This window comes from Pseudonaja textilis, chromosome 4, assembly GCF_049901715.1.
Source record: "Pseudonaja textilis isolate UNSWEBS1 chromosome 4, rPseTex1.2, whole genome shotgun sequence".
Classification (NCBI taxonomy): Eukaryota; Metazoa; Chordata; class Lepidosauria; order Squamata; family Elapidae; genus Pseudonaja; species Pseudonaja textilis.
This window is the reverse complement of record NC_141993.1, coordinates 20,661,056-20,671,653: the sequence shown is the minus strand read 5'-3', so window position 1 is coordinate 20,671,653 and position 10,598 is coordinate 20,661,056.

Here is a 10,598-nt window from a genome sequence, read left to right as displayed (position 1 = left end):
ACTCATTTTGAAATGATATAGTACTTGAGAGATTTTTTTTTATATCTGCTACATCAAAGGCACTGCCAATAAGCCAATACTGTAAGATTCTCTAGTGTGAAATGGTCAAAGTCAGTCCTTTGATATCAGAGTTGCACTTCCTTAATGGCAATCCATATGCAAAATTAATTAACATTCAGAGAGGAGCTCCATTTATCATGATGATTTATATGCATGCTAATCTCAGTGCAGAATGACTCTAGTGACACAACCAAATGTTGTCTTTGCCAAAGACTATCACTTCCAAATGGGATCTAAAGTTCAACCCTGAAAATTAGTTTAATAAAAATTGCAGTTCTAAACACACTGACTTGAAAATAAATCTAATTTAAGCCAATGGGACTCTCTCCTAATAAGATATTGCAAGTACAAATTGAAGGGAATTTATTTTTGAGTGCTAGACTTGTGTAGGCTACAGTGGCAAAGAGTTCATAGGGAGTAATGTTTCAAAAATAGTAAGTCCGCAATTCTACTCAGATTTCCTTAGGAAAAATATTCAAAGAATTTGAATAGAATTATTTTTAATCTGCAGAGGACATCTTTATGTTACAATTTGGAATGTAATAGTTTTACTGACAAAACTAGGGTTGATTCTCATATAAATGGATATGAGGATGTTCTCTTTGTCATGTAGTTTTTGTGTTTCTCCAAAAGTGTCTGAAAACTGATGCAGATACTCAAGTAGTCAGTCCAACACAACAATTCGGCTTACTCTTCACTTGAATAACATGGTGTAGATCTCCGAAAGTCAGCTTAGTTCAACCATCCTCACTGTCTGCTCAGAAAACCAATCTACTCTTTTCTCACTCAGTATGTGCTACACTGATCTTGTACTCCATTTTGCAATTCTGGCAAAAAGCTGGTCACTGACTATTTCACAGCAAATCCACTAAAACTTCATAATTCTTCCTAGTAGATTAAAAGGAGTTTGTTTCAAAATGTCAATTTTGAAAGTTTAAGATGATCTCCAAGCCAGTCCCAACCATCATGCCATATGTAACTTCATTCTACAAACCCCATTCTTGAGGAAAAAGTTGTTAAGGATTAAAGGAAATCCATCAATATTTTATTTCCAGGAACATAACAGCTTCAGCTAAAAATGTAATGAGAAAAAGGCAATAACCACTGCAATTTGTGCTTCATAAATTGTTTAGCGCCAATATGTTTTATGAGATTTAAATTTTAGAAACAGCTAGTGAAGCTTTACCTATGGTGCTCTGGGCATCCCGTTAAATATTTGCTAAAAAAGACTTGCATAATTCTTACCATTCTAAATCAACAATTGGCACTCTTTAGTAATTGGAAAATAATGGTGGAAATAAAGCCATAGTATCTGACATTTTTGTCTTATTAGGAGAAAAGTCATCTTGCTATTTCAAGAATCCATTTCTAAATGTTAACTATTCTACATTCAGATGTTGAGAATTATGCTGGTATATGACCATAAGGTGTTTTTTGTTTGATTTGAATGTTAGGATGGGCTTGACTGTTTTATAATAATATAAACAATATGGTAGCTTCCCAAGATTGATATGCAAAGCATAATTGTGTTTGCTACTATTGCAACCATTGAATAATAGAGTTGGAAGGGACCTTGGAAGTCATCTGGTTTAACCCCTTGCTGTAGCAGAAGACCCTATAACATTTCAGACAAAACCTCCACTTTTGGAGCACACACAACTTCTGGAGGGAAGCCATTTCACTCATTGATTGTACTCACCATTAAGAAATTTCTCCTTAGTTCTATATTGATTAGTTCTCTCCTTGATTAGTTTCCATCTGTTGTTTCTTGCCTTGCCTTTTGGTGCTTTGGAGAATAGGTTGATCCCCTCTTTTTTGTGGAAGCCCCTCAAATATTGGAACACATCTATCATGCCTCCCCTGGTCCTTCTTTTCACTAGACTAGACATATCCAATTTCTGCAACCGTTCATCGTAAGTATTGCAAAAACCTCTCTGTATTATCAGCAACAAAATGTTATTAACATTTTAGCATGCATTTTTAAAATAAAAAATGTGCATTATGAAATCCAATCTTTATTTACTTATAAACAGGCCACTTCTACTTAAAAAAATGTTACTACTTAAGTGACATTGAAGTGTAGCAGAATAAAAAACATTTCCCCAGTCAGTATAAATTTTATTCTGGGGTAAAAAAAAAAAATATTGCTCATGACTATGTAAAATGTTTGTATTTCTTACTAAGAACTAGCACACATATTCTCATGATTTTCTGTTGTTCTTGTTGCTGGTTTATTTTTAATTCTACAATTTTATCTCCTGAGATAAAAGTTAAACAAATATATTTTTTTTAAAAACTGTTAAAATATAAGAACAAAAGTAGCTACCTTAAAAATATAGTTGAGAATTGCAACAGAATACTTGGGAGATATGAAGTGGATAACTAATTTCTAGGCCATGCATTTGTGTAAAAGATGTTAGATCCAGTTAGGAAATATGGCAAATTAAAGTATTTAACTTAGTCTTATTTAATCTGATAAATTCCAGATGTGCTAGGATGACAAATCCCCATGTGTTTGCTGGAAATTGTCACTTTAGGACATATGGGAGGGCATCACATTGGGAAGGCAATTCTAAATAATCAAACTTGCTTAGGATTGTTCAGAAAAAGCCAAAAACTTTGGAAAGCAAAATAAACCAATGTGCTTACATTACAATTATATCTCTCAATGGTCTTTACTTCATAAAAGAACTAATAAACAATAAATACACATTTGAGCAAGATAACTTTGCACCACTGCAGTGAGCTAAGAAATGACCTGAACCTTATGTAGCATTACATAAAGACTAAAATCACAATTTTTTCTATAATTATAACTACAATGAATACAAAATTGTCCATATTCTATTGATATAATTTCTTTTAAGCCATTGTTTTACCCAATTTCTGTCTACAAAACCTTTAATGGTTTGTTGGTTTTTTAAAGCTACCTGTCTTGTTTAATTTCTGTTTTTCATCTCCTTTCTTGTAGGAAAACTGAACTGAATTTAACCATAAAAGACAGTCAATTTTCTTTGCTATAATCTATACTATTTTTTAATAAACATCTACTTTTGCAAAGAGGTAGATTTCTTATCTGAACATATTTGTTGATTGGATTATATGATTACACTGCTGACTTTCCAAAATAAACATAAACAGTAGACCATCTCATATCACCAGTGGAGTAAGAAAAAAATTGAATTTTGTGTAACTGTGCTACCGTGTGTAATACTTTTGTCTCTGTCAATAATATAGTTGAGAAATGAGATTTTAATGAAGTATTAGATAGACACAGACATACAATGCAATACACACAAACACAAACACCCACACATGCACAAAGAGAAGACATTGATTTAAAATTCGGGTTGATAAACTGATGTGTGATACAAATGGGCAAATTTGTTACTGCTTTCCTCATATTATATTATAATCAACTATTTTATCTTTTATGGTGGAAAAAATGATTTTTTTAAAAAATCCTAGTGCATGTTTTTTTCCTTTTTGGAAATGAAGAGTAATAAAAATAAAGGGGAAATATTATCAAAAAGAACATTTTCAGCCATTCCTGATTTCCAAGTAATCAAATACAGCAGAATACTGGTGGTATTTTTATGGATTAAAAGAGTGAGAATTTAGAGCTAAGGGTATTTGCTTGCTAAGGAGCAAGGAAATGATTGACACTTGAAAGCGACAAACCTGAATTTTGTGAAATCTATTAAGCAATGAAAATGAGTTTGTAACTAGTTACAGACAAGCAAAAGCAAGATTCCAACATGCCTTTAAACTCAATTTTATTTATCCATTTTCCTTTCTTTGCTTAGTTAACCAAACATTTGTCTCCTGCTTTTGGGGGAGACCTTTCAAGTGATTTACACTCAATTGTGTCTGGCAGTGCATACCCTTTCCTCCCAAATCAACATACAAGCTCTTCACAGCCTCCTGGTGCCCCAAGGATGTTCTTCGTGCATGTTACTGATCAGCAATTCTTCAGGCAGTTTCATTGGCAGCCTGCAGAAAAAGCCAAATTGGTCAGTCACAGCCAATGCTGGTCTTCTCGTTCATTGGCACAGCAGGCAGCTTTAGGAGCGGGAAATGTTCAGGGTTCTGGGAGAAGAACTGAGACAACTTAATTGCCCCCTTTTCATTAGCTGTTGAACTGAAAGGAAATAGTGCCTATGTTATGTGGCTGCTGCCATTGTTCTCTTATTTTTTTGTAGAAGCAGCTAGAAAACTAAGATATTTGACCATATGACATCATCATCTTGACTGTGGTCATCCATCTTAAAGGTAAAGGTTTTCCCCTATCCAATCATGTCAGATACTAGGGGACGGTGCTCATCTCTATTTCTTTTTTTTTAATCTTTAAACATTATATTAGATTATGGAATAAAATACAAAAATCAGAGGTGGTATTTAATTTTTTTTACTACCAGTTCTGTGGGCGTGGCTTGGGTGTGGTGTGTCTTGGTGGGTGTGGCATGGTTTGGTGGGCATGGCAGGGGAAGGATACTATAAAATCCCCATTCCCTCCCCACCCCACCCCACTAACCTGCTTTCCAGCTCAGTTCTCCTGTGCAGGGCAACAAAAGAAGACCCAGTCAATCAGCTGGGACTCGGGAGGCAGAGAATAGATGGGGGTGGGACTAGTCAGAGGTGGTATTTGCTGGTTATCTACAAGTTCTCTACTCAAAATTTCTGCTATTGGTTGTCCAGAACCTGTCAGAACTGATTGAATACCACCTCTGACAAAAATATGAAAGCAAATAATAGGACCCAGTGGGGTGCAAAGGGGAAAAGAAAAGTGAAAAGAGGAGGAAGGGGAAAAAAAGGGTAGACTTCCGACTTCCTCTGTTGCAACATTAACATCAAACCTCAACTTTTTGCTTTTCCAAAATAATATAAACTAGCCATTTCTATAACAATAAATGAATCTAATCAGTAAAACCCCAAATCAAAGTTTCATTTTTTTCTTACCTCAAGCACGAAGTCCAGAAGTGGTCTCCATGTAGCAACAGAAGTACTTGTATTCTTCTCTTTAATCAAAAACAGTCAATTTAGCCATATTTACCACTCATCTGTTTCTTATCTGGGGAACCAGTGTTGTCTGAAGACACTTCTGTGGTCATGTGGCCAGCATGGCTATATGCCAAGGTGCATGGAACACTGTTACCTTCCCACTGAAGTGGTAGCCATTTATCTACTCAAATTTGCATGCTTTCAAGCTGTTAGGTGGGCAGGAGTTGGAACAAGTAACAGGGACTCATCCTGTGCATGATGCTTGGGACTCAAACGTGGGCTGTCAGCTGACAAGCTTAGCATCTTTAACCCATCATTCTGAGTCATTATTGTATAACTATGGTTTGTTGAACAAGCAGAAATAAGATATATTCAGTGGAAGGAATGGATGAATTCCTTCAAAGTTCATTTTCTTTTATTTCTAAGTTGCTGTTACACAGATGTAGATTGGTTAGAAGGTAGTGCATACAAAGCAGGAAGAAACAGTCATGAATGCATAAACCATGTATTTCATTTTACATTGCACATTAAATTACACACAGATTCAATAAGTCAGCCATAAATTATGGCTTTAAGTGTAGTTTAATATCCTAAACCAATGTTTCTCAACAGTGGTGGGATTCCCATTTTTTTTACTACCGGTTCTGTGGGCATGGTTTAGTGGGCGTGGCAGGGGAAAGATACTGTAAAATCTCCATTCAGAGGTGGTATTTGCTGGTTTTCCAAACTACTTAAAATTTCCGCTACCAGTTCTCCAGAACTGGTCAGACCCTGCTGAATACCACCTCTGTTTCTCAATCTCATCAACTTTAAACTGTGTAGACTTCAGCTCCCCAAATTCCCCAGCCAGCATGCCCTAAAGTAATCCTAAAATGTTTATAGACATTCTCACTCCACTTTGTTCAGAACAAAGAAATAAGTCAACCTAAAAGTATTATGATTTAGTGTACTGATGGTATCTCTGATCTTAAAAACAGTATCAAATTAAATAAAGCATGAAGAAGAAAATTACAAATACAATTCCTACTCCTCTCACCTGACTTTTAGTATTTTGTATGCAGTAATGAATAAAAAGGATGGTGTTATAATGGAGAATATATGCACATTGGTATTGACTTGTTGAGTTCTTGGTGTCTTCCGAGTCATTTCTCTTCAGGTAGATGTTTCATTTTCCCAGTTTAGGTAACATCACCAGTCATGGAGGAATGGAGTATGCTGACTTAAATGTTTCAGTTTGTGTTATTAGCCTTGACTGAGATGTTGTTTCTTCCTTGATTGCTTTTGTAGTGGGATAGTGTTTCTTCATTGATTGCACTTGTTTATCTGGTGCTGGTTCCTGCTTATCTGGGCTTTGATTAATGGATGATGAGGAAAGATGTGTTTAAGTCTGTTTGCCTCTTTTCTTGAGGGTACCTATCCTGGTAATGAAACATCTGTATCTGAAAGAGAAGCAACTCAGAGAACAACAAAAACCCAACATATCACAGCCATTTAGGTGAGATGGGCAGTGCAGAAATGTGATGAAGAATTGTAAGAATAGCTGAGCTCTGAGAAGCACTCAACAGCCAATTAAAATAGCAATATATTTGCATTACTCATTCACATTTGCTCTATAGCCTTGGAGAAGTCAATCAGATCAAATGTTTTCTTTGAACTGTAGTGGAGTTTCAATTTCTCTTGACAGAAGTATAGGTTGACAAGACCTCCAAATTAGACTGAAAGCATCAGGTCCATTTCTAAGCATGTTTCTTAACCAAAGTCTTACTAATACTGTCCTTCTCTAGATGAAGTACACTTTGGCTGATGTGGGTATATTCATATAGAATAGAATAAAATAGAATGGAATGGAATGGAATGGAATGGAGTGGAGTGGAGTGGAGTGGAGTGGAGTGGAGTGGAGTGGAGTGGAATGGAATGGAGTAGAATAGAATAGAATAGAATAGAATAGAATAGAATAGAATAGAATGGAATGGAATGGAATGGAATGGAATGGAATGGAATGGAATGGAATGAAATGGAACGGAACGGAACGGAACGGAACGGAACGGAATGGAATAGAATAGAATAAAATAGAATAGAACAGAATACAAGAATGGAATGGAATGGAATGGAATGGAATGGAATGGAATGGAGTGGAGTGGAGTAGAGTGGAGTGGAGTGGAGTGGAGTGGAGTGGAATGGAATGGAATGGAATCGAATCGAATCGAATAGAATCGAATCAAATCGAATCGAATAGAACAGAATAGAATAGAATACCTTATTGGCCAAATGTGATTGGGCACACAAGGAATTTGTTTTGGTGCATATGCTTTCAGTGTACATAAAAGAAAAGATACATCGTCAAGAATCATAAGGTACAACACTTAATATTAGTCATAAGGTTATATAGTCATACAATATATAGTAAATAGAATATAGTCATAGGGTACAATACATACTAGGAAACAGTCAATAAAAATCGTAAGGATACAAGCAACAAAGTTACAGGCATATAGTCATAAGTGGGAGGAAATGGGTGAAAGGAAGGATGGGAAGATTAATCGTAATGTATATATGTGGGAATGTGCAGAATGCACTTGATTTATCTTTTTGCATATTGATCGATGGATGGAAGGAAGGAAGGAAGGAAGGAAGGAAGGAAGGAAGGAAGGAAGGAAGGAAGGAAGGAAGGAAGGAAGGTCCATCAAACCGAGGTTTTCCTTGTCTCGTATTGTTGCAAATATCAAAATAGAATTTAACATGTTCTTGTGTACTTTTACTTCTGCCTATGACTTCAATTATTTCTAACAAAAAATATCCTACTCACTGTCTGTCACAAGGACTGATCAGCAGGAATTTGGCACCCCAAAAGAAAAGGATTAGTGAAGATGCTGAGAAAGCCAAGGAAAGGAATTGGGAGTGTGTATTTGTATGTGTGTGGTGGGGGGGGGTGGGGGGAGCAGTCCTTAGATAGGGAAATGGCAGGGGAAAATTGAATCTTTATTCCCCTCCCTCCTTTTGACAGGCAAGCTAAAAGGTGAGCTAATTTTACAATGCATAGATATACCTTTGAGGCATTTTATTGTAAAGAGAATTGTTTATGTCAGATACAAATGGCTATGAATATTCTGAAGAATATTCTTCAAAACCATTTCTGCACTTTCAATGAGAGAATACACACACACACACACACAAAATCATATCTGGTAGCATTATTTTTTTTTGTCCTTCCAGTTTTCTGTTGCCATAGCAATGCATTGAAGATACCAAAACTGCACCATCATACATGCTGTTTTAAGGGAAGTTTTCATTTTAGGTCATCACAATCCTTACTTGGGTGCCATTCTTTCATTTCAGCAGAGAAAGTCTATGCCTTAGTTAGCACAATCCATGGTTACATCTTATTTGTTGTGAAAATAAATGCTTCATTAAAATAATATGGTACAACAGTAGACAATCTATGATCCATTATGTCTTATGTCCTTTTAGAGATATTCCTTTACCTAAACAGAGAAACTGATAGACCATTGAATCGGTCAAAAAGCAGTATAGGTGACTTTCTGCCAGTTACCCTATTGATTTTGCTTTTGGGAAATTGACAGGGCGTGTTGCAATCACAATGGGATACAGCAGTGCTGCAGAGGCCACAACGAAGCAAATTCTACTGGTGTGAAGAACCTTGAAATTTCAAATATATGGGAGCAGTGAGTCCTGGATTTTGCATGCATTCTTTAAGTTAATGTATGTGAAGTATCTTGATTCAAAGTTTTCTGCACTATAGTCCACCATTTGGGTTACTTGAAACTTACAAACAGGTAAGAGATCTTTAATAGTACATCGATAGCAACAGAGAAGCAGATTTAATTGTGATGATAAAAAAAAATAGGTGAAGCCCATTAGTGTGAAAACTGAAGGAAGACAGTAGTAGGCTGCAACCGGTTCTGTGAGAGCACCTGCAGCATTCAATCAACACCAATTTGAATCTCTCCAACTCATCTTCTAGCCTTCCCTGGTAAATAGAACAGCTGTGATGTGGTAATCCACTTTGCCTTGTGAATCAGCTGAGCTGCAAAAAAGGGAAATGTAAGACAGGATAGGACAGGGGCAGGTGAGCAGGTGGGCGGGGCCAATGGATTGTCGTTTGTACCGGTTCACTAGAATCAGTCTAAATCGGCAGCAGCCCACCACTGAAGGTAGGTAATGAATGGCATCTCTAAGATCAGAAAAGTACTGTAGTTTTATTCAAAAAGGATGGCAGAGGGGAAGGGAAAAGGAAGGGAAAATGAGAAAGGAGAAGGAAGGAAGGAAGGAAGGAAGGAAGGAAGGAAGGAAGGAAGGAAGGAAGGAAGGAAGGAAGGAAGGAAGGAAAGGGAAGGGAAGGGAAGGGAAGGGAAGGAAGGAGGTATTATTTGATTTCCTCAAGCTTTGTTGTTTCTCTACAGACATGTCTTTACTAGTGCATCATCACAGAGGGAGGAGGGAAGATTGTTGGCTGTTTATATTCTTTTTTTTTTTGACCTGCCTGTCTTGGCTGGGATGTCATATAGCTTAAAAGCTATATGAGGTCGCATAGGAGATTTTCACAGAATTGCCAGGTTTATGCACTCTGGCTTTAGCAGTTAAGCACAATAAATCTATTAGTTCTGCAATCCTGCTTCACCACTGTTTCTTTCTTTTGTTGTCTTGCTTTGCCTTGGATGCTCATAGCATCTTTAAATTACTTAAACCTTCTCAGCCAGTCTGTTTGATGCTAAATCCATTTGCTGATGCTAAAATAACATGAATCTTTCCAGCTAGTCGCTGCTCCTGTATTCCTTTCTAGCGTTATAGCAAAAAGAGAGAGCCTTTTCCCTGTCACTTTTGCTAAGCCATGCTTTGTTGCAAAGCGTTGATAAAAAAATATATGGATGTTTCCTTCACAAACGCAGCAAAGAAGATTTGGAGAGTCTAAGCTTGGCCTGCAGAAATGCAAGGAAGAGGTAGGAGTGGGGTTATCTGACACAAAGCCTAACTTCTACTAAATGATTAGTGGAAACAGTAGAGAAAAATCTATGTTGCCAAAATTATTTTCTTTCTTCTTTCTCCTAAGCTATTAGCATCCCTTTTTACGCTATCTTAGATTTTTCCAGGCATGCTCTTTATACAACCCTCTTTCCCTTTGGGTGTGAACAAATAAAATAAATGAATGAAAAATCAAAAGAAAGGCTCCCAGAGAGAAGCTTTCAGACACCGAGATCTATAGCTTATTCAGGGCACTGCTGTTAAAAAAATTGTCTTACAACTAACCTACAAGGCAATAGTATATGCCAGCAAAGCAATATACAATGCAATATACCATATTCTTTATTGACCAAGTATGATTGGACACACAAGGAATTTGTCTCCAGTGCATAAGCTCTCAGTGGACATACACACAAATAACAAAGTGATATAATCATAAGATACCAATAGTAGAAGTTAATAGGAAAGATGAGAAGGATAATAGTAATGCAGCCTTACTACATAGTTAAATATCCTTAGGCATAAGACAGTGCTGTGGGAATTGGGTGTTCAGCAGA